The sequence below is a fragment of the Pipistrellus kuhlii genome, unplaced genomic scaffold (genome assembly GCF_014108245.1).
Source record: "Pipistrellus kuhlii isolate mPipKuh1 unplaced genomic scaffold, mPipKuh1.p scaffold_m20_p_5, whole genome shotgun sequence".
NCBI lineage: Eukaryota > Metazoa > Chordata > Mammalia > Chiroptera > Vespertilionidae > Pipistrellus > Pipistrellus kuhlii.
In genome coordinates, this window is record NW_023425551.1 from 60,178,214 (window position 1) to 60,198,444 (window position 20,231).

Genomic DNA, 20,231 nt, shown 5'->3' on the forward strand with positions numbered 1-20,231 from the left:
TCAGCCCAGCTTCTGGCTGAGCAGTGCTCTCCCTGTGGGAGCACACTAACCACCAGGGGGCAGCTCCTGCATTGAGTGTCTGCCCCCTGATGGTCAGTGTGCATCATAGCAACTGGTCGTTTGGCCATTCTATCAATTTGCATATTATTCTTTTATTATATAGAATAGAGGAGCCATTGATGAATGTTTAAATGTATATATGAATATGAAAAGTGCTAAGGAAAAAAAACAGAAGGCTATGAGAACTTCACATATTTGAGTAAAATCAAACTTGCTCCTTCATTTTGTGTGTGAGGGGGTATTGTTTATATTTAAGAATTAAAGAAATATTTCAGAAGGTAAAATAATTCACTTTTATTTTTTAACTTTTTTTTTTAATCTTTATTGTTAAAAGTATTATATAGGTCCCCTTTGTTCCCCATTGACTCCTTCTATCTCACCACCTGCCCTAGACCAATGCATTTACAATATATTTATGGCAACTATTACACAGTAGTAGACAGAGTGCTTTTATTTTGCTTATTTGTTCGTATGTTTTGTTTTTAATCAAATGAAAACTTAATGTCTTACATTATATACATTAGATGGGTCCCAGCAATTTTAATATAAATCAAACACCCATAAGTCCTTCTATTTTACTACTTATTCCTAATTTTTTTTAAAAATGTCCATTATTTTATGATTTACAGTTAGAAGTATTTTGTAACAATTATTTATGCTTTAGATTCTTTGTTCCATACCTTCTCCGTTAAACACTATGTGATCTCTTAACTATTACTAAGTTAATTATGAGCAATCACTAGGTAGTATATCCATTGAAAAGGATGCAATTCTTTGGTAATTTATATATTCATCTGCTAATTTAACAATATGATAAACATGCATGTTCCTATTTTTGTAAAAGCAGAACACATTTAACTTTTGTTTATAGGAATAAGTATAAAACAAAAACAAAAATTCACTGTGTAATCTCAGCTATCTTCAAGCCAATTGTAAATGTAGTCTTTTCTTGGCCTCTCTTCTATGTAGTCCTATTTTATTTAAAATGGCATTCATTTGACCTTTATTTTATAATATTGGTTCTTTAACCACTCTAGGATTAAAGCTTCTGGTGATATTATCCATCCCTACAACATCCAACAGAGCTATAGACATATAAGAGGTATTTTGCTTATAAGTAGAGTTAGGACAAGTGGTGACCATTAAATTTCTCTGAATATTTGCCCTGTTCCTTTCACTAACCCCTACCAACACTTTATTTCACTTAGGACCCCCTCTCCTAAAAGATATATTATACAGAATTCTTTTAGAATATAGTTTTCAAAGCCAAGTTATGCAAATTCCTGTCTGTATGACAGCGGAGCAAGGTTTAAAAGTTCCCCATTTCTCAGTCTTCTCATCTATGATATCAGAATAATAACCTTTGTTTAGGTGGTTGTGAAGAAGACAAAACTGGGCTTTCTCCTTGTTAAGAGCTCAATGACACTGGCTTTTTTTTATTTTTATTTTTTTATTACATCCCATCTCCAGAGAGTTGCCTCCTCTAGTCCCTAGCAACCTCCTCTCTACCCATCCCCCTCCTTCAGAAGGCTGGCCAGACCTAAACTGGACTGTCGCCTCCTCATGGAGGCATTCCTGGACCAACCAAAATAAAATTACTGTATTTCCATAATTGGTTTTATATTCTTGCATAATTGGTTTTATATTCTTGATGAGACATAGCACTGTTTGAATATATTTATTTATTTGTTTATATGGTTCTTTTATGACTCCCTTCACGGTATAGTGTGTGCGCCTTGTGGATATGGACTATGTAGTCCATTCACTGCCGTTTCCCTGGAATAGCAGATGCTCCAACTTTTACTGTATAAAGTATTTTGTAATTCTATTGTGTGATTATTTCTTCACACACATTTTTACTTTGAGATTCCCATTAGATTTATTCTATACAGTGATTCTGAAATATTTTGGCTTTTATACTCTTTTTTTTTAATATATATTTTATTGATTTTTTACAGAGAGGAAGAGAGAGGGATACAGAGTTAGGAACATCAATGAGAGAAAAACATCGACCAGCTGCCTCTTGCACATCCCCCACCGGGGATGTGCCCGCAACCCATGTACATGCCCTTGACCAGAATCGAACCCGGGACCTTTCAGTCCCCAAGCCGACGCTCTATCCATTGAGCCAAACCGGTCTTGGCTGGCTTTTATATTCTTAAAAATTATTATTACCCTAGTTGGTTTGGCTCAGTGGATAGAGCATCAGCCTAATAGGATAGAGGGAGAGGGAGTGGATAGAACAAGGGCCCCATGTTCAATTCTGGTCAAGGGCACATGCCTAGGTTGTGGGCTTGATTCCTAGTAGGGGACGTGCGGAAGGCAGCCAATCAATGATTCTTTCTCATCATTGATGTTTCTATCTCTCTTTCCCTCTTCCTTCCTCTCTGAAATCAATAAAGATATATTTTTTAAAATTATTATTGATTGCTAAGAGCTTTTTAAAAATATACAGAATATAGCATTTTTATCAATGTTTATTATATTTAAAAAAACTGAACAGTTTAAGTATATTTATCATATAATTCTTATAAAATAAAAAGATAAACTCATTACATAGTAACATAAATACCATAGAATAGTGTACTTTTATAAAAATAATTATAGTTAACAAACATACAAATGATAGAAGAGTATAATGTTTTACATATTTTGCACATATTTTTAATGAAGACACCTGGATTCTCTTATGTGCTTCTGCATTCAATCTGTCCAATAATTGCTCACTGTAGTAATTGAAGAAATGACCTCACACACATGTATTTGGACATGATAGGAGGATTATTAGAAAGCTTTTCAGAGAATTGGGAATACTCTTCTTTGATATTACACCAAAAATTGGTAATAATAGATTGTTAAAGGTTAGTTGTAATATGGAATGTGAAACCTTGATCAAGGAGCCTTTACACTCTTAAATTCAAACCCATTTTACATTTTAAAAATATATTTTACATTTTTAAAAATATATTTTACATTTTTTAAAATATATTTTTATTTGCTTCAGAGAGGAAATGAGAGTGAGAGGGAGAGGGAGAGGGAGAGGGAGAGAGAGAGGGAGAAATAGAGGGAGAAAGAGAGGGAACGGAGAGGGAGAGAGAGAGAGACAAATATCAATGATGAGAGAGAATCATTGATCAGCTGCTTCCTGCACACCCCCCATGTGGGGATCAAGCACACAACAGGGGCATGTCCTGACCTGAATCAGACAATGACCTCCTGGTTCATAGCAGTTAACTACAACAATATTTGGAATTTAATTTTAAAAGATCTGCCACTTGCATCTATAATAGATGCTTATGGCATACAAATTTAAGTCGCCACTCAACCCCTGAGCCACACAGGCCAGGCCTATTTTACATTTTGAATGGTTCTTTTACCCATGCATGATTTTGTACTATCACTTACAAAATACTGTTTTTGGGTTATTCAGCTGCCTCAAATGTCTAGATACATCAGTATAAATTATAAAAAAAACTGATCTGTGAATTTGCTTTTCAATCTCATCAGAAAAGTTTTTAACTATTGTAGAGCTGTCAAACTCACAATAGTAGATAAGATTTTTTCAAAATGCTAATATTTGTTTAAACACTCAGATTTTAATATTGACAACAAATACTATTAGTTACTTTCTTTGACATGACAGGCCCATTTTATTTTTGAGAAACTATGTACCTAATACCTCGAGTTGCATAACCATAGTTTGAATGTTAGTTTTTATTTCAAGAAGCTAGCTAGGCTCACATGCTAAATAATCATGTAAATACTCCTCTAAGTACTTCTCCTTGAGACAATCATCACAGCTCAGCAGGCAGCAGGAGTTTACTTTATGCATAATACCCTATGTCTCACACATTATTAAGAAGGCATATACTTATAAGTTATAGTTTTAAAAATAATAATTTTGACACTGCCTCAAGTACCTTATTGAGCAAACTTTGCACTTTTCAACTGTAAGTCAATAATACTGTGCCTATTAATGCAAGTTGGTGTCACCATTTTTATTCATACTAAGGCATTATCATTTTATCCACCATTACTCTTGTACTATCAGTGTGAATGTAAACACAGTGAAAAAGTCAAATAGCATCTTGGTGTTATTATTAAAAATGTTTTAACCTCACAGACCATGTGAAAGATTGTTGGGGTCTTTTTCATCACACTGTGAGAAATACTGCTTTCCATTAATTTGGCATTTGGTTCCCTATTTACCTGATCATATAGCACAGATAGTTACTGTCACAGTGGAGGATTGTGTGTGATTCATAATTTTTTCACTGGGACTATAGTCCTACCATTTTATATTAATTATAGCAAAACTAAAATTAATACTAGTGTCAGTCTTACACACATAAAGTAAGATGAATAACCCCACAGTTGGTTGATCTCTTGCTTGAGACTCATTAATATATTCTCTTTATTGACCAAAAGACTTCTATGAGTCAATTCTTGTGACTTTTATTACATATCTTTTATTCACTTGAAAGCTTCTAGGAAATATTTTCTATATAATATTTTCATCTTCTCTATAATATTTTTAAATTGTTATAAAATCTTACTATTTATACTTTTGAAATATATTATTTGTAGATAAGTTATATGTTTAAAGTGTACTACATGATTATTTTATAAACATATATAGTGAAATGATTACTATAATCAAGCTAATTAACATATATATCTCCTCACATAGCTACCTTTTTTTTTTTTTTATGGTGATAGCACTGAAATTTACTCTCTCAGCAAATTTCCAATATTCCAATATATTATTAAATTAACTATAGTTAGATCTCCAGACTTATTCATCTTACATGACTGCAACTTTGTTTCTTTTAACCAACATCACCCCTTTCCCGACACCTACCTGCCCTGGTTATCACCATCCTACTCTCTGCTTCTATGTATTAGACTATTTTAGATTCAATAGTGAAATCATGCAACTTTTTTTCTTTCAGCATATGGCTTGTTTCACTGAGTATAATGTCTTCCAAGTTCATCCTTTTGTTATAGGTGGTAGGATCTCCTTTTTTTTTTTTTTTTTTAAGACTCAACAATAGTCCATTATAACTATATTTCTTTATTTTTGCTTTTGTTGCCTGAGTTTTTGGTGTCATATCCAAAAATAATTTCCAAGGCCAATATTAAAAAGCTTTCACTTTTTTTTTCCTTGCCATTTTACAGTTTTAGATCTGACTCTTTGCAAAACTTTAGCAAAGTTATTTAACTTCTTTTTACTTCTGTTTTCTTACCTGTAAACTAACAATAATAATAGTATCACAAGGTTGACATGAGAATTGAATGTAATTCTGTATCATCAATTCACTTAGCACCATGGTCAACAAACTGTGGCTCTCGAGCCACATGCAGTTCTTTAGCCCCTTGAGTGTGGCTCTTCCACAAAATACCACAGCCTTGGCAAATCTATTTTGAAGAAGTGGCATTAGAAGAAGTTTAAGTTTTAAAAATTTGGGATCTCAAAAGAAATTTCAATAGCTGTACTGTTGATATTTGGCTCTGTTAACTAATGAGTTTGCCGACCACTGCCTTAGCACAGTGCCTGGATACAGGAAGTGCTTCCATTTTGGTATCTATTCTAATTAGCAATTTCCACATGTGTTTATTGGGCCACATTCCCAATCAAGTGGAGAACAGTCATCTGAGAAGAATAATGCTAATTTTAGTAAACAATGCTGCCCCAATACGTTCAATAACATTTTTTAATGAATACATTTCATGAGAACTTCAAATGTGCTATCTTCATTTTTAAAAAATGTTTTTCTAGTACAAAATGAACAAAATAACACTCTAAAATAAAATTTAAAAAATAGATTCAAAGAAACTTAACAGCAAAGTGAAAATTAACAAGTTTTGTCACACTATAAATTGAGTTCATTTCTCTTCCAATTTAACTTTTTCATTTTGCATAAGTTTTTTCTAACTGAAATATATTTTTATTTCTCTGCATTGTGGAAACTTTCCATTGTTCTATTTATGTCTCTTAGATCTTTTTCATTGTATGCTTTCCTTGATAATTGAAAGATATCAATATTTACATTTTAAAGTTTATTTTAATACTTGAGAAATGAAACATTCAGGAATAAAAAACTATTTTTAGTTCTGCAATAAAATGAATATTGTTGGGTTTACTTATGCAAATACAATCATATCCTGTAAAATTTGATATGAATCTTTTTCAAATATTTCTATTTGAGGTTCTGATAATTTATAACATGTTTAAGTCTTGTGAAAAACAGAAATGTTATTTATTTTGGAATAATAGCATTTATGCTTGTGACCATGATTAATGATGGATCTGCAAAAGCTGTCTCATATGTTCAAAATTGTTGTGAGACCAAGAATGGTCATATACCTCATTATCCTCAGGCTTCTATCTACTGCATGATGCTCCTGAAAAACATTTTACTTCAATTTCTGCTTTTGGTATTAATGGGTGGTAGTTTTCCAAATGATTGCATTGTTTTCAGAATAAAATTTAAATTTTCTACTAGCTTTGCAACAGATAGTTTAGGCACCCCCTTCAGATATTGAATTTCCCCTTCTGAAATAGTTGCACAGAAAAGAACACACTTGCTCAGTCATTTCCACCTTCCCCCATTCCTTGCATCGGCGTGGGACTATTGAGCTAGTCCTCTCTAGTGGAATGAGGACTGAAGTAAAGTCTCTGTGATTTCCGGCCTGTGATATTTAGGAAGTGCATTTGCTGTCATTTACTAGATGAGAAGGACTTCAGGATCTAACATATAATTAAAGCTTCTAAAGTTTAGAAAAGCTGATTCTTTCTAGAACCCTTCCCAAACAAAGCATTAAGAATATACAATATGGAGAACAATGCAAGTTCATTAAGATATGTCAGTGAAATATAACAACTAAGCTGTTCAGCAAAGATTAAATCAAAGGATGCTTTCTCTCCTCCGGGTGACCTTCAAATGACCTCAAGGTAGCTATCATTAAGTTGAGAGATAAAGATAAAAGAAGAAGAAAAAAAACCAAATAGAATAATACTAAAACCAGCTTGAGAATTACTGCAAGGAAAAGAACACTGCATGTTGTTATTAACATGAAGCAGACTAAATGTAAATAGTTTGATGCCTCCTAAGTGTTAATGAAAGTATCAATATATTGCCAAGAAAACCACAAGCCTTGATCAAACAAATCAACAGACAAGCCAAAAAGAAAAACTAACTGAAATTTAGAGTCCCGAAATTCATACCTGAAGCAGTGTGAAAGCTCTGTCTTCCCCAAAGAGCACATTCTGTGTAAAGCCTATTTCAGACCGAACCAAAGAAGGCACCATGAACAGGGATCATGCTGACCCCAGAGAATGAGCCTAACCAAGGAACCTTCTCTAGAACCAAGGCAGAAGGAAAGTGTCACAATTGATAGCTTAGCTGCTCTTCATCATTGCTATGTATTCCCATTTCTGCCTATCTGAATGGACTTTTTTTTTTTTTTTTTAAGTGTCCTGTTCCTGCTCCATATGTTTATGTGAAGGGTCAGGATTGTTTTTGAGTTTGTAGATCTTCAGACCTTAAGAGGCCACATCCTCTTAAATTACCAGACCTGATGGAAAGGACTGGATGTAACCTAGAAACTATTGACTTTGAGCAGTGACTAGGAGAGATTTTGTGCTCTCTCTCTGGGGAAGGGTCTCAATGTACCACCAGAATAGGAGAAAGGGGTATGTATGTATGGATGGTGAGTGGGTAGAGGAGCAGCCTAAGGAGATATAGCTAGCTGTCAAAGTAATGAGCTTTTACTAAAGGCAGCAGCCAAGGAGTGACAACCTTTTCCTGCTACCTTGCCTCTAGGTGAAAGGTCAACATATAGACACAGACTAATTTCAGCCACCACTCATTACAAGGCCCGGGAATAAAGGTCTTACATTTTAAATAGTTGGAAACCATTTTTTTTTTTTAAGAATGGTATTTTGTGACACCTAAATTAAATGAAATTCAAATTTCAGTGCCCATAAATCAGCTTTTACTGGCACACAGCCTCACCCAAACACTTACATTTTTCCTATGGCCCTTTGCAGCCTCTAACCACAGATTTGAGTGGCTGTCACAGAGATGCATGACCCAAAAAGCTTAAGACACTTACTATCCAGCTCTTTACAGGAAGAGTTTGTCAATATAGTTCTCACAAATGGAACATGAAGAGGAATGAAGTATATCACTCTCTCTTCTTGTTGTTCTTTTTCCCCATCACCTCTGGCTGGATGCAGAGAACTGTAAGAACCTAGCTACTGGTGGAGTCACAGGTTAGAAGACACCTCAGACCCTAAATCATTGCATGGAGAAAGCCTGCCTTCTCAATCCTGTTAGACCGCTAAGTGAGCAAAAATGAATGATTCTGTCAGGCCACTGAAATATTTTAAATATATTTTTTTAATTGATTTCAGAGAGGAAAGGAGAAAGAGAGAGAAACATTAATGATGGGGAATCATTAATCGGCTGCCTCCTGCACACCCCCTACTGGGGACCAAGCCTACATATCCATAACTGGAAATAGAACTGTGATCTCCTGGTTCATAGGTCAACACTCAACCATTGAGGCACACTGGCCAGACTAGGCCACTGAAATTTGATGGTTTATTCTTATAACAATGTGGGCTATAGACTGCTAAATTTTTAACCTAGCTAAAGTATCAGGATGTTTCTGTTTATCCTTGAACGTTCTTACTTAGCCGGTTCCATCATATTCTTCTAACTTCTGTCTCACTACTCCTCTGTACTTATTTCTCAGTATTAAAATATTTTTAACTTTTGCTATGCTGTGTATATTGAGATAAATAAAGAAGAGCTCCTGTCATTAAGTAACTCACAGCACGTTATGGGGAGAATACACTGACAGACAGTTATTCTAAAAATGGCAGTTGCAATGATATAAATACTCCTTTGTTGCCAGAAGAGTGACTGTGATTGATGCTAAAATATCCGCAGACACAGAGAAAGTCACTTAGAATAGGTACAGGGAGTGACTTAGTAGCACACAATCACCTATGCTGGGCTCAGCCCTAGTCAGGGCGATAGCTGTCCTGACCTTTAATTCCAGAGATGGTATTCAACTGCAACAGAAACTGCTTGGAACAGAAGATAGTCCCTTCAGGTCCTTTAACAAACTCACTGATTAGCATGATCTGGCCCCTCTCAACATTTCTACAGACTCTGGCAGCGTGGCTGTTTAGTTACTAGGTATATGTAATATAACCTCAGAGAACCCCATGTGCTTACTGTGGAACTATATAATTCAAAAGTCAAGTTTCTAAGATTACTATAATATTTGGCCTCAAGTGAATCTGACCTTAGATGCACCTAAGATGTATCCCTGTATCACTCATCCATTCATTTATTAAATATGTATTGGCCTCTTACCTGATGGTTGAGTCCTCTTCTAGGTATTGAGATATAAAAACATACAAAATAAGCCAAATCTGCCCCTCATAAAGCATAATCTAGAGCATTTTCAGGGGATGAAGGTAAAGGTGGGAGAGGGAAAATTCCCAAATCTAGCAGACATCAGGCATATCAGAATCAGAAACGGTGCCTGGTCTCCCTCCTTTAGGATCTGAGACAACTTTCAAGTTTTGGGGAAAAGTAGAGGATTTCTGTGCATTGAGAGCTTCTGCCATGGTGAGAAATTGGTGGGTAAATATTGCATTCTACAAGTGTGTTGGATGCAACAAAAATAAAGAAAAACAATACAGCCACTCTTCTAATGGGTATAAATATATAAGGAATATTTTGTTACCAGTATACAGAAGAAAATCATCTAATCTCAGCTTGGGAAAGGATGGGTATGATTTATTGTGGAAAGAATGTCAGAACTTGGTTCTAACATTGGATTTTACCAGCAGAATAGGGAAAAGTATACCAGATAAAAATATACAGATTTTTTTTTAGCCCCACCATTATAGCTCAGTAGTTGAACATCAAGTTATGAGCCAGGAGGTCAGGATTTCATTCCCTATCAGGCACATGCTGAGGTTGCAGACTCAATCCTCAGTAGGGGGCATGCAGGAGAAAGCCAATCAATAATTCTCATCATTGATATTTCTATCTCTATCTCCCTCTTCCTTCCTCTCTATGAAATATATATAAAAATAAAAAAAAAGAAATACAGATTTTTATCTCCCTCTTCCTTCCTCTCTATGAAATATATATAAAAATAAAAAAAGAAATACAGATTTTTTTTAAATGGCATGTTTAGTATTGGAGCATAAATGTCAGAAGGGAAGTTTGAGTGATAAGCCTCAAAATGTAAGCTTAGACCAGATAATGAAGGTTTGGTGAGTGAAAGAGGTCGGAGCATGTTAAAATAGATGAATCAGCTGGATTACTCTATGTAAATTGGAGCCTAAAGTGAAGATATGAGACTAGAATTAGATAGGCCAGAAAAGAGGCTATTTCAATAATCCGAGAAAAAAATGAGTGCCTTAAACAAGTCAGCATGGACAGAAATAGAGAGGAATGGGTGCATCTGTTATTTAGGAGAAACGGCTGGATTTAGCTACTGAGTTTCAAGTAGATTAGGAAGGAAAGACGAGAATGACTTATAGGATTTTTGCTGAAGTATCAGTCTAGAAGTGGATAACATCAGCAGATGTCACCAAAGGAGAAGCACATTTTGATGGTTTCTCAGGCTGGGTTCCTCGTGTGCGGCTACTTCATCAGAGACTACAGTCCCAGGGAACACAAAGAGTGAAGTAGATCTTATATGGGGATGTGTTATCTGGATGGCAATACATTTGACTGATGGTTCTGTCTCACTGTCCTATCCCAGAGGCCATATAAAGGACTGCCTCTCCAGGAGAGAAGAATTTGCAGTTAGGGCTGGAAGGAGTAACCCTCTAGAATAGGGGTGTCGAACTCAATCAGAGAAGGGGCCAAAATCTAAAATCCAGCCTAAATCGCAGGCCGAATGGTTTACTGAACAGTCATAAACTGTCATTGTGATGGAAACGCAGTGGAGTGCAGTGATGACAGCGCGGTGCGGGCCACATTGCAAGGCCTGGCGGGACGGATTTGGCCTGTGGGCCTTGTGTTTGACACATGTGCTCTAGAAACAGGTGAGGCCATGAGATCTTAAGTGGTGCTTCTGAATGTCTGGTGTAAATAGCAATAAAAATTTCTATTTGGGGCATGTAGAAGTTTGAATTTGTGGGACTAAGCCTCCAGCATCCTATGTCCAGCAGGCAGGTTTATATTAGGGAGTCTGTGGCATAAAGTAATTATTTAAATGTAAAATGTGATTTTTGAGAATATCAAATATAAAAGTAGCAGATAAAACAAGAACACAAGTAAAGACAACCAGGGAAGTTTTCGGAGTGAGAAGAGCAGTGCAACAAATGCAAAGATCTGAGCACCATCTACTTTAAAAAAAAAAAAATACATATTTTTATTGATTTCAGAGAGGAAGGGAGAGGGAGAGAGATAGTGATACCAAATTTTTGGACTGGAACCTGGATTCTTTGTCCACCAGAATCAAAGAATGAATCCACGGACAGAAAGTGATATAGCAAAGGTGGGGATTTATTGAAGAACAAGTACAGACTCCCACGTAGGGAGCAGGAAGAGTTCCACAGAACTGACTCCCAAGTAAGGAGGGGAAAAGGGTCCTACTGGGTTCCCTTTCCCTATGGCTTATAAAGGTTGCAGATCCTGGTGCCTTGAAATCTCCTCTGATTGGTCCTTATGCCCTTAGACTGGTTACTATAGTAACTCCTGGACTCAAACGTTGGTGAGGTTCTTTCCCCGCCCCCTTCCTTATTGTTTTCCTGTTCCCTTTGGGCTTTCTTCTTCTGAATGAATAAAGGGCTTCCTTCTCTTCCTTCCTTCCTTCTATAAATATAGACCTTTCTTGGCTAGTTCCAGTTCCCTTGTCTTATGTAAATGCAACTATTGCTGGCTCCTTGTCTTATGGAGATGTAACTGTGCCTGGCTTCCTTGTGTTATGGAAATGTAGCTTCTACAAATCCGTGGCCTGTGTTTTTTCCATGGACCCCAATTCTAAAATAATCCCTAAGCCTTCCTATGTTCTCCCCAAATTCCTGCTTCAATAGAAACATCAATACTGAGAGAGAATCATTGATCAGCTGCCTCTTGCATCCCCCCACTGGGGATTGAGCCCACAACCTAAGAAAGTGCCCTGATCTATCTGGTTTATAGGTCAACGTTCAACCATTGAGCCACACTGGCTGGGCCCATCTTCTTTTTATAGTGTTCAGTCTGGGAAGCAACTGAAAGAGATGGTTCTTTGAGGGTCTCAAACTATGTGTTCACATATCTTCTCTCAGCAGAATATCATATATCAGTGACAGAGTATTCTTCACAGGTGTTTGTTTTACCTGGAGTACTTTGTAATCCATCTATCTCATTTGGGGCCACGACAATTCACTCTTACTTTCAGTTACTCACAAATTTGTATTGGTTCCCCTGCTAAATGTATGTGACTCAATGATGAGCTTCCTAGACTGTCTCAGTTCCTGACTCCATGTTACTTTGCAGCATCAATAGAGACTCCAAAATAAGCCCAACTATGATAATATCATAATCTTTTAAGTATGTTGTTAAGCATGAGACATATTTTTCAAGATATGGGGACATTCAAGATATACTGTTCCTAGTAAATAAAATGATATCACAATATCCACTTTAAAGACATAGGTTGAGCCAAAACCGGTTTGGCTCAGTGGATAGAGCATTGGCTTGTGAACTGAAAGGTCCCAGGTTAGATTCCAGTCAAGGGCATGTACCTTGGTTGCTGGTTGTGGTCACATCCCCAGTTGGGGATATGCAGGAGGTAGCTAATCGATGTTTCTCTCTCATCAATGTTTCTAGCTCTCTCTCCCTCTCCCTTCCTCTTTGTAAAAAAATCAATAAAATATATATATTTTTAAAAAGACATAGGTTAGTATTTTGAAGATTTATGTGCATAGCAGGTAGCTACAGAGTCATGACATCCAAGGAATGACAGAGCCTCCACATTGCTCTATTGCTAACATTGCAAAGACGGTATCTATCCAAGGCAATTACTCATGACACATTCACTCACTAGCTGTTACGTCTACTGAGATATGAATTAATTTTATTCATTACACTGACTTGTAAGAATATACAGCATTCAATTATTTTTCCATATAGCATATGCATATTTCACATTTATTTTTATACTCTAGCAATCATTGCTAAAAGTTTTAGATGATCAAATTCCAAGTATTTAGTATAGCATAGTTTTAATATTTTGCAAAACTTTATGTGAAAATAACAATCTATAAAATTATATCCCATAAAAATGCTTGTCACTTTATGAATGGTACATAGATTAATTTGTGACAGATATTGGAGAGCAGTTACACAGTCCCTTTTTGGCTGTCATTAATTATGGCTAAAGGCAATAATTTAATTAATCAACAAATTGAGTAGAAAATATCTGGCTTTTCATTGTTACTTTTCATGTACACAGTTTTAATTTTTGACAAACCATTGAGCTTTGACACTCATCTTTGTTATTTCTGAATCGAAATGGAAACAAAGGTTGGGGCTTTGTTTTTATATATAACCTATTCATACCTCACCAGGCATCCAGCATTTTTAGATTTCATACCAGAAATCTAAATGGAAATTTAGATTTTATTTATAATCTGTTTTATTGTCATTGTATCAGATGGTACTTCTATAACATAAAGTGCAGAAAATTAGACAAAATTAATATTGGAAACATATCAAAAATAAGAATTAATCCCCTAAAGACAAACTGATTGAAAGAAAGATTTAATTCAAGTTAGGCCTATGCAAGCTGTTGGGAGCCAGCAGTCCTGGATTGTGAGAAGGATGTTCGACTGCCTGTATAGGCCCAATCCTCAAGGAGTCCTAGATTGGAGAAGATGAAGGCTGGGCTGAAGGATCCCTCCCACCCCCTGCATGCACGAATTTTGTGCACTAGGCCTCTAGTTCACATATAGCACTTTTCTCTTTTGAAGATTCTGCAATATCAGTGTAAAAGCAGGGCACCTAAGGGTGGTCCATTTTTAACATTACGCCCTTTGTCACATTTAAGCATGGCTACATGAATGCCTTTGTCTGCATAGCTTTTCTGATGCAAACTATCTGTACTTGAGACCAATCCTTTGTTGACTCTGGGAGAAACATTCCCAGTGCAGGTAACTGATACAAAATGAAAATCAGGCACCATTGTATTAATTGTATCATTTCTGCCTTTTGTTAGGGAAATGTGTGAAAATCCTTCAGTAATTAAAGTTTAAACTCCTGAACTCCATATAGGCTTCAGGATAATATTAATGCTCTTTGGCCAGCTCTTTGGCAGTTGTACAGGTAGGGCATCTGAGATGCATGCGGCCAGAGTTAACTGAGATCTATGAGCTATGGATCTAACTTTGGGAAAGGACACTCAACATTTGTTCACATCTCAGCAATGTGTTATATTCTCCGCAATGTGTTAAAAACTTTATTTCACATCTTTCAGATGACAAAACTGAAACAAGAGGTATTTAGAAGCATATCCAAAAGCATACAGTTGTTATAGGTGGAGATAGAATTTCATTTCAGCCTAAAAGCTTCTTCTAATAGACTAGAAATGACCTATATAAATTATCCCCTCCCCAGGAAGACTCATCATTTATTCATTTACCTGTTATTTATTTGATAAATATTTTAGAGTACTCACTATATGACAAGTTGTATTCTAGGCTTTGGGAATACAATGGGAGCCAAATGAAATCCCTGCCACCACAGAGCTAATATTCAGTGTGGAGAAAATGAGCAACAAACTAATAAATGATTGATTAAATGGCCTCACTGTTAGAGATAAATGCCATATAAAAGGCAAAATAAGAAATTTAATAATATTATCTCTTCCCTTACCTAACTAATTAGTTTAGTTGGAGGGGATAAGATAGGCATCTTTGAAGAGATGGTACTTGAAAAACATACAAATCAAATGAGGGATCTAGCCAGGAAAAAAAAATATTTGGGGATATTTATATTTTAGGCAAAGAAACCAGCTTAAAAAAAAAAAAAAAGTCCTTACGTGAGAATGAAGTTTATATAGTCTACTTGACTGTCCCTGGAGCAGAAGTGGACAAGAAAATAGGCAGAATATTGGATCAAAAAGTATCTTGAGGAATATATAGTCCATATTAAAGATTTTCTATTTCCATTTAAGTGTGACTGAGAAATGGAGTTTTGAGCAGTTAAGGAACATGATGTACATGCTAAATATATGTGATTCTGGCTACTGTGTGGTAAACAAACTATAAGGGAGGGAGATAAAATTAGGGACACAGTTTTGCTAACAATTAGGATGAAAACAAATCACTGAATTAGGGATGTTTTTGCAAACTGTAGATTTGCTGATGGTTTGAATGGCAATGGAGTGGACTGGAAGTACGTTTTCTTAGTAGTCCAGCCACCAGGTGACAATGACTGACCTAAGGTGGTGTTCCACTATGGCTCAGTAACAAATCAATCCCAAGATGTACTTCTGTGAAAAAATAATTATGCCATGGGCCAGGAATTTCAACAGAACACAACAGGGATGGCTTGATCCTCCTCACGATGTTTAAAAGCTGGAAGTCATATTTAAGGCAGTTCGTTGGAGTTATCTAAATACACATTCACTCACTTGTCCAGGAATTGACTCTAGGTTGATTGTAGATAAATTTTTTTAGATTGAAATTTATACCTATTTTAAGTATAAAATGATTTTATTGTATTTCACTAGTTATGAGACTATTTCTTCACTTTACTACAATTGGATTTTTGAGAAAACATACAAAAGATTGCCTCTGATTTGGAAGCATCAGACCTAGGAAAGGGAGCTCACTGCAGAATTACTGCTTGAGTAACTCTGTTAAGTCCTGTCCCCAGATCTTTACAGCTAAGCGTGAGTATTAGTTTATGACACTCAGAGTCGGGGTATATTTATGCACAATTTCAAACTACCCATCTATTGGCTAATTGAAATAAATTGAGGACAGTGTAAATAATGGGTTTGTTTATTTCATATTACATACTAGTGGTTTTTGGAAGTTAACTGTTTATGTGCAAGCCAGACATCAGGATGGAAACATCTTCTAGTTAATACCTGTACCACCATATATATATTCACAGTCAAACCATACTGTCAGCACCCCAACCCTCCTGCTAGTCAATAGAATCTCAAAAAAAATCTACCACTTGTTTCATATTCAAGGAAGTGACTCAGCTCAGGATTATTATGCAAAATCCTTCGAACAGTCTTCAATATTGGATCTCCTGAATCTCTCCTTCTTTTACATTGCTGTATGAGTAATTTATCTCAATTGAAAAATCATGTCATATGTGCACAACAATTAATGGGGAAAATCTAAGTTGTTCATATGGTGGTACATTTTGCCTTTTATGATCTATATATGGATTAGAATATGACCAGATGTTACCCCACTCTAAGTAAAATTCCAATTTTAACCTAAAATATTTTTGACCTCTAGAAGTCACCTGTATTTGGTTTGAAAATGTCAAATTACCTTTTCTTAGTGCTTTAATGATGAGTGACAGATGAGCTTGCCTATACAGGTTTTAAAAAGTTTGTCGTCTTCAGTATAAATAGTTACCTATCCTGATTTGGGCTTTAATTTAATTTACATGTTTATTAAGTATTCACAATCCATATATGATAGTTCATGTTGTATAATTCATTTCTACAGGTATTGTTTTGGAATGCTCTTAAAATCTATGAGACTGCTGATTTTGACTTCTGTATTTGGCTTTCATCTTCTCAGTCCTTGTTTCTTACAGTTCTATAACGTGCATGTGGTTACTTACCTTTGGGATTATTTTGAACTTCCACTGTTTTTAAGGTTCTTTATTTTTAAAAGCTGCCTTAAGTCAAGTCATAGAGTTTACATAATTACACAGAGCCTTGAAAGGACCAATTAAAAAATTGTAGTATCCTGGAACCAACCATGACATGTTGGCTTATATTTTGAATTTTAAGGCAGAATGCTTTAAATAATTCCATAACGGTAACAATATTGTCCTTCATGAGACCTTGACTGTGAAAGTTAATGAAAACCCTCCTCTCTGCAGCCACAGTTAGTTGCTGCAGAAAGACAGATATTCTTACCAACAAAAGAAACATTCATTTTCAAAACCTGTGTATAAATATTTTACACAGTTACCTAATTTTCTCAAAGTTTAAATTGATTATAAATAGTTTATGTGCTTTTTCTGTATCTGAAACCTGCAGAACTCTTTAATGAAATCTTGCTTCATCCTTCCTCAATAAACCAAAGTGCATGCACAGTACAGCAGTGCCCCCTAGAGTTAGATGATTTTACAAATTAACATTTTCCAGCCGTTTTATTTGATTAGAACTTTAGAAGTCGTGGTTAATATTTGCAGGCTTTTCTTTCTATATTCTACAGAACAATGCATTGATAACTAGATATTCATAGTCATGGTCTGTACAATTTTATTTTAGTTGAAATGCCTTTCTATAGATCTGTTGTACACAGTGGTATGTGCAAATAGACTTATCTGCATGAACTTACATAGAGTTTTCCTTTAAGACTGTAATATAGAGTTTCATTTCCAGTTTTGAATGAAGTCATATATCTACAAGGTTGACTTAAATGGTCTTATGTACATTGATAGTATTTATAGACTTATGATACTAATATGATATAAATGTGTAATATATCATTATATGATAATTTGTGACAAATACATATGTAATATAAGTATAAAAATATTGTAAACATTGGGTGTATAGCCCATTCAGAAGTCATAAGGATAATAGAGCTTTTAAACTGGAAAATACCTTAAAGACCATCCAACCAGCACACTCATTTCCTGCCTGAGTCATGCAGTCTGGTTCACAATAAAACAAACAAAACAAACAAACAAAAACATCAAAGCAGTGTCTTTGCCCAAAGCATAACCACTCACTGAGGATGCGGATGCCAACCTTGCACTTTCATTTATGTCAATAATGGTATAGACCTTCCTAATTATTTGCTGTAGACTTGTCACCACTTAAGACAAAAACCTGACAACATTTCTACTAAATGGGTACATCATTTAGAATTAACTGCAGTTTACACGTGAGAGACAGAGTGTGTGAATTATATAACTTCTAGGAGATAGAAAAATGTCACAATTGGGAGAGAAATGTAAACCTTTTTTCTCCCTCTGCATATTGCTGTGTCCAGTGGATGGTGCCCTTGTTTCTAGAGCCCCAATGAAATAAAAAAAAATCAAGGCAATGAAGTGACTAAATCCATGCCCCAATAGCTTCAATTCTTTTTTTAAAATATATTTTATTGATTTTTTACAGAGAAGAAGAGAGAGGGATAGAGAGTTAGAAACATCGATGAGAGAGAATCATTGATCAGCTGCCTCTTGCACACCTCCTACTGGGGATGTGCCCATAACCAAGGTACATGCCCTTGACAGGAATCGAACCTGGGACCTTTCAGTCTGCAGGCCAACACTCTATCCACTGAGCCAAACCGGTTTCAGCATAGCTTCAATTCTTTAATGTGGTTGTAAACATGAACTATAGTTCAAAATATGTGAGTCTCCAGATCTTGATATAGGGAAGCAAGCTGCTTAGATCATAGAGAATGCAAAACCAAAGAGGAGAAAGACAGACAAAAGGGACAAAGCTAGAAGGGGAATTGGCATGCCTCTTCACAGCCATGGTGGGCAAGCATCCTTTGAATCTAGTGAAGAACAATAATACTTCCCCTTCAGCATTATTGTTCTTAAGTAATTATCTAATGAACAAATAAACAACTCCCTGTCCCTTCTGGTCCTGCTTGTAAATACAGTATCCTGTCTCTGGAAGTCAGATACTTCCAAGCTGCAGGAAATGTTACTGGGAGCAGTGTCCCTGCTAGCTTTTCTAAGGCAACCAGCCTTCATTTGCACCGGGCCTTTGCAGGCAGAGAGAGCACTGTAGTGCTGTGATCTGCAAACTGCGGCTTGCAAGCCACAGGCGGCTCTTTGGCCCCTTGAACGTGGCACAAAATACCACAGCCTGGGCAAGTCTATTTTGAAGAAATGGTGTTAGAAGAAGTTTAAGTTTTAAAAATTTGGCTCTCAAAAGAAATTTCAATCATTGTATTTTTGATATTTGGCTCTGTTGACTAATGAGTTTGCAGACCACTGCTCTAGTGCAATGTGGGAAGTAGCCATAGTAAATGGAAATTTTGTACTGTTTACACATATGGCCTTTTTTCCTCTTCTCTGACTTTAAATTTTCTGTTAAGGGAAAAAATACACACACACACACATACAGACACCTACTTGATTTGGCTTTGGGCTGATGTAAGCTTCATGATGTTATTAAAATGCTATCTTTTCCCCTTGGGAATCAGCAGTGTATATATCAGAAATATTCTTACAGAGCAAAACCAGAAGACTCTGTCATAAAATCATCTCAAGTTGTTAATGTTTCTTTATAGTTAGTGTGTTTCAAAGCAAAAGCTAATAGATGTATGTGATATTATACGTATTATTTTCCTAAAAGCAAAAAAAGATATGAAGTTTTAAATATAAGTTAATAGCAAAATTAAAAGGCACTCAGAAAGTTTTGGTAAATTGGCAACAGACTGTTAGTAACTTGTTTTTGTAATAGTAAAAATTTTCTTTTTTAAAAAGGTTTGACCAATTTAACTTATTAAACTATCCGACAATGTTGAAAACAGGGCTTTGTCTAAATTATATATATCTTTTTAAAAAGTGCAATTGGAATATAACATTTTGGCGTACAGATTGTCAAGATTTATTTGAACTTTTAGGCAGTGAAATATTTTAATGGTGTATCTTCTTTGGTTCTAAATTACAGTAAACAAACAATTTCATTGTTTTTCCTGTTTTAGAGTTAAAAGGTTTCTTATTGAAAATGTTGAGGTCCTGACTGACTATTGTGGCTCAGTTGTTTGAGTGTTGTCCAATGAACCAGGAATTCACGATTTGATTCCCAGTCAGGGCAGATGCCCAGGATGCAGGCTCAATCCCCAGTAGGAGGCTTGCAGGAAGCAGCTGATTCATGTTTCTATCTTTCTACCTTCCTCTCTCTGAAATCAATAAAAAATATATATTTTTTTTAAAAAATGAAGAGGTCCTAAGAATCTAAAACTCCTAAAT

The 20,231-nt window shown here is 35.6% G+C and overlaps 1 protein-coding gene across 1 annotated transcript in view; it reads left to right on the forward strand.

Moving 5' to 3' along the window:
• EYS (eyes shut homolog) overlaps positions 1 to 20,231 on the forward strand; it is a 1,188,193-nt gene that overhangs the window by 756,862 nt on the left and 411,100 nt on the right.